This window comes from Coregonus clupeaformis, chromosome 26 (assembly GCF_020615455.1).
Source record: "Coregonus clupeaformis isolate EN_2021a chromosome 26, ASM2061545v1, whole genome shotgun sequence".
In the NCBI taxonomy this organism is placed as follows: Eukaryota; Metazoa; Chordata; class Actinopteri; order Salmoniformes; family Salmonidae; genus Coregonus; species Coregonus clupeaformis.
The window spans coordinates 5673219-5679218 of record NC_059217.1 but is presented as its reverse complement, the minus strand read 5'-3'; positions in this window follow the sequence as shown (position 1 = coordinate 5679218).

The window sequence follows — 6000 nt, the reverse complement described above, 5'->3', positions numbered from 1 at the left end:
CCCTGTCCCTGCATGTCCCGGAAAATCTCATCTACAAAGGATTGGAAGACTGACGGAGCATTCATTAAACCGTATGGCATGACGAGATACTCATAATGACCCGAGGTGGTACTAAATGCTGTCTTCCATTCATCGCCCTCCCTAATGCGCACCAAGTTGTAGGCGCTCCTGAGGTCCAATTTTGTGAAGAACCTTGCCCCGTGTAATGACTCCTTCATAGTCGCAATCAGAGGGAGTGGATAACTGTATTTTACAGTAATCTGATTGAGACCACGGTAATCAATACACGGGCGCAAACCTCCATCTTTCTTCTTCACAAAAAGAAGCTCGAGGACGCAGGGGAAGTGGAGGGCCATATGTATCCCTGTCTCAGAGACTCAGCTATGTATGTCTCCATAGCTCTCTTCTCCTCTTGCGACAACGGATACACATGGCTCCGCGGGAGCGCAGCTCCTGCCTGGAGATCTATCGCACAATCCCCCCGTCTATGAGGTGGCAATCGCGCCGCCCTCGCCTTGCTAAACACGACCGCCAGATCCTCATACTCGGGGGGAATGTGCAATGCGGGCACTTGGTTTGGCCTCTCCACCGAGGTCGCCCCCACGGAAACACCCAGACATCGCCCCCCACACTGGGCAGACCACCCCTTAAGAGCCCTCTCTCGCCACGAAATAGTGGGATCATGAGTAATCAACCAGGGAAGCCCCAGCACCACCGGATACGCAGGAGAGTCAATCAGATATAGCTGAATCGTCTCCTCATGACCCCCCTGCGTCTCCATCCTAAGTGGCGCTGTGACCTCCCTAATCAACCCCGATCCCAACGGACGGCTATCTTGGGCATGTACAGTGAAGGGATCTTTAACAGGAAGGAGAGGAATCCCTAACTCTTTACAAAACTTACGATCTACAAAATTCCCAGCCGCGCCTGAATCTACTAGCGCCTTATGCTGGGAACGAGGTGCAACCTGTAAAAAACAAACAGGTATGGTTATGTGCACGACAGAGAGATCTGGGTAAGTGGGGCGCCTACTCACCAGGAAGGACTCCCCAGCGCGTGGCCTGCCGTCTCGTCCCTCAGGAGACCCTCCCCAGCACCTGGCCGCAGTGTGTCCTCCACGGCCACAGTTGGTGCAGGGGACGGCCCCCCTCGAACTCCCTATCCTCCGTTCTCTAGCGCCAGCCCCCCCGAGCTCCATTGGACTCGACTCGGAGGTGCTGGAGGGTGGAAGGGGCGACCCTCCCCCAGGGCGTCCGCGGGTGGCCAGCAGGGTGTCTAGGCGAATTGCCATGTCCACCAGTTGGTCAAAGGTGAGAGTGGTGTCCCTGCAGGCCAACTCTCTACGGACGTCCTCCCTGAGGCTGCAGCGAAAGTGGTCTATGAGGGCCCGCTCATTCCACCCTGCATCAGCCGCTAGAGTCCGGAACTCCAGTGCAAAATCTTGGGTACTCCTCATCCCCTGCCGGAGGTAGAACAGACGCTCCCCCGCCGCTTTCCCCTCAGGTGGATGGTGGAACACAGTCCGGAAGCGGCGGGAGAATTCCGCATATGTGATAGTAGCGGCGTCTATCCTCCTCCATTCGGCATTGGCCCATTCCAACGCCTTGCCGGTGAGACAGGAGATGAGGGCGGAAACGCTCTCGTATCCCGAGGGCACCGGGTGTACTGTGGCTAGGTAAAGTTCGACTTGTAGAAGGAAACCCTGACACCCGGCAGCGGTACCATCATACGCCCTCGGGAGCGAGAGCTGAATCCCACTGGGTTCCGGAAGTTGAACAGGCGGACTGGCTGTTGGCGATGGTGCGATGGGTGGATGCGTGGGAGCCCCGCCGGTCTCCCATCTACGGAGGGTCTCCACCACCCCCTCGAGAGAGTTCCCAATTCAGCTGATCTTTTGATCCTGTCCGCGAAGGCGCTCCTCGATTGCCTCGACAGATGAGGCGGCTCCTGCTGATTCCATGGTGGTGTGTAATTCTGTCAAGGGCTGAGCGTAGATGTGGTGCAGAAATCAAGCGCAGGACAACAGAGGCTCTTCAACAGTCTTTAGTGAGGATAAACAATACAAAAAGACTCACGGCAAAATCCCAGCCGGAGCGCAAGCGAAACAATTACGCACACAGGAAACAGTGCGTAACCCAAACTGTGCACACAGTGCGGACACTCTCTCCAAACAAAACAGAACGAGAGAGAACAAACTGACGCCAAGCTGACACGAAACAATTACACACAACACATGACAAAACCTAAGAGAACTTATAGGGCACATAATCAACACTAACAAAGAACAGGTGTACAAACAGACCAAACCAAACGAACATCGAAACATAGAACGGTGGCAGCTAGTACTCCGGAGACGACGACCGCCGAAGCCTGCCCGAACAAGGAGGAGAAGCAGCCTCGGCCGAAACCGTGACAAGTGTTCTACCATGGCCAGTGATGAGCCCGGATCTCAATCCCCTTGAGCACATCTGGGACCTGTTGGATCGGAGGGTGAGGGCTAGGGCCATTCCCCCCAGAAATGTCAGGGAACATCCAGGTGCCTTGGTGGAAGAGTGGGGTAACATCTCACAGCAAGAACTGGCAAATCTGGTGCAGTGCATGAGGAGGAGATGTACTGCAGTACTTAATGCAGCTGGTGGCCACACACCAGATACTGACTGTTACTTTTGATTTTGACCCCCCCCTTTGTTCAGGGACACATTATTCCATTTTCGTTAGTCACATGTCTGTGGAGCTTGTTCAGTTTATGTCTCAGTTGTTGAATCTTGTTATGTTCATAGAAATATTTACACATGATACGTTTGCTGAAAATAAACGCAGTTGACAGTGAGAGGACGTTTAATTTTTTACTGAGGTTATATGTTGTTTTCTAGAGCGCATTAAAATAAGTCTGATGATTTAAGAATATGTACTTTGGATGGTGTCCATGTTGATCGTGTCCGTGCTTGCAAATATCTGGGCATCTCGATAGATGAAAATCTGTGTTTTAAAAAGCATATTGATGAGTTAGTTAAGAAACTGAGAATTAAAATGGGCTTCTTCTATAGAAATAGGTCCTGCCTCTCGCTAAACAGTAGAAAGCAGATTATTCAGACGACATTCCTATCGGTCCTAGACTATGCCGACATAATCAATATGAACGCAGCTGCCACTTCATTGCACTTTATTACAGGCACCAATTTTAGTACTCATCACTGCATTCTCTACCAGAAAGCTGGTTGTCCCTCTTTGATGTCACGTAGGTTGATACATTGCTATCTTTTATTTATAAAGCCCTTTTACAAAAAGTCTCACTGTAGTTAACATCATTATTAAACTTTAGACATACGAGTTACCACACCCGATCTCAACTCTGGAAATTCCTTTGGTCTCTACTGAGGTAAATCAGCTTTTAGTTTTCTTGCACCTTATTTGTGGAACAATCTACAAAATGTTCTTACATTTGATGTTTTGGTGCCTCCGGGGCAATTCAGAAAGTTGACTGATGACCTTATTACTGATTAATGTTAATTTATTTTTATGATCGTGTTTTTCTTTCTGCTATATTTTGATGTATGTATTTTTTGTAATTTATATTTATTTCAGGGCTCATCTGTAAGACACCTTGGTCTCAGTATGACTCCCTGATAAAATAAAGGTTAAATATATAACTAACAAATTACTGTGGGATTGAATATCACTGAATTACGAAAATATTGGAATAAAGTATGCTAATGCCTTTGAAGGCATTTATCCTATTGTTGCTTATTGAAACTCCCAAAGTCATCCAATCGTTTAAAATACTTTAAAGCAATAGCCATGTGTGGTCAACTATATTTCAGCACCGTTATGATTGATAAATCAATCAATGTCTGATTTTTGTTTTCACTGAGTCTCCGTTTCGATATTTGGTTACAATTAGGCTGGGAAAATGTTAGCCAAATTGAGGTGAGTGTTCATGATGCTAATCTTTAGTCTAGTTTGCTCGTCTAAGAGTGTTATCAGAAAATTTTTCTAGCATGTTATGTAGCCTATGCTAGCCTAGTATAACAGGTGGATTATTTTGCTCTTCACTCACGTAGTATCCTAGGCTATATCCCGACTAAAAGCTCTTGACTTGTCTGATAATCAATGTGATTTTGTTTCACTGAATCTCTGTCTGTATATTTGGTTATTTGATCTCTGGCTGGGCAAATAAGTGGAGGTGTCAGCTCATCTATCAGTTTGCTAATACCTGATCAGAGACATTTAGCATGCTATAATGTAGCATCAATCAAGTGTATTATTTTGCTATTGACTCGCGAAAAGCCCGCAGAGGTTGTGAAATATGAACACAAGACTCACATCCTTTTAAAAATATAGATTGCTATTATTTTCTGTGCATATCATGAAAGAAGATAGTCCCAATTCAACACCCTATGCCTGCTCCCCCAGGTGTAGCTCATAGAAGGGTTTACGCCCAGGTGGTGCAACAGGTATAATTTTTAGGTCCGGTGTAGACCACATTTTACGTCAGACATAGAATTACGACTCACTTACTACCAACTGGTGCAACCGGCCCCTGCATACTTCCTGGACCAGCTAGTCGGCATGCCTAACCAGCAGCTGGTCAAGCTGGTCTGACCAGCTTGGTTCAGAGCAGCGTTTCCCAAACTAGGGGTCGTCTGATTTGAAAATGGTATCGCAAGAGAACCCCCTAAAAATCAGACTGATCAATGATGATGTTCTTTTCTACACAGAAGATCATCCACAATTATTGCCTTTTTGATGCATTCACAATACCTTTCTGATGCATTTCAGTCACTTCAAACCATACTTCCTTCAGATTGAAATACTGTCAGACTGATTTGCAATAAATTGTCATAGCTCCAAATAAAAAAAAAGTAAACATTGGTTGTTGATTAGATAACTTTTTTTTTTAAATGGTGGGGTTAAGAAAAGTGTTTGATATCAAAATGGGGACGCGGGCCAAAAAAGTTTGTGAACCCCTGATCTAGCTGGTTATGTTGGTTTACCAGCATGTTCTAGCTGGTTATGCTGGTCAGACCAGCTTGACCAGAATCAGACCAGCACTGACCAAATGGAATATGATCTAGCTCCAACCCACTGTATTCATTCAAGAGAATAGAGAAGCTTTCATTCTCACTGACCTCTATCTCTGTCGTCCATACAGATCGTTGACAGGGTATCCACTCTGCTGTTAGTGGTATATAATCAGGGGTTGGAAAGGGAGAGATATGGGCTTCTCATTGCTAGAGAGTGTGAAGTCTTCTGTTTCTCAGCAGCAGATGACAACAGCTGTATTCTGACATCCACTTTACCTACCAGCAAACATACCCAGGGGTACTCCCACTTCTCACAGTCATTGTGACTGTTCCCAGTACAATGGCAGCGAGGAATGACACTAATAGGGGAGACTACATGCTGAGCCCAGCACTTTCTGGTGATGGGAAACACTACTGTAAAGATTCTGACAGTTAGAGAATAGGACATTAATAGAGAACAGGATTCTATAGCTGCTTTAGTGCGATTTTACCACAGTATACTTTCCTCAGTGCAGTGAGGTGCTTTCCTGTCTAACGACGGTAAAGGCAATCTATGGGACAATGCACATATCTAATGCCTGTGATTAGTTGAAAACCTAACCCAAAAATGGACTTGCGTGAATTGACATCACAGTTGTCTGTTAAGCGATGTCAATAAAGGAACATCAGTGGACTCTGTGTTTTAGGAAGACACTGGGTGTGTGAGGAGTGTTCATGCCAATGGTTAAAACTGATCTGTTTAATCTGTGATAACGAACAGCTCTGCCACGGTCTAATTACTCTGTTTTCACACCCATCCCTCGTTACTCGTACACATACTTAACAATGCCCCGTCTCCCTCAACACCTTATGGACATCAACCATCAACCGTAGCTGTCAATTCACTTGAAAAGACCACTGGCTCTGCAATCAAAAAAAAACAAAAACAGCGCCTGTCTCTCTACATGTCTCTCTACATGCAGCTCCTGTTTTCTTT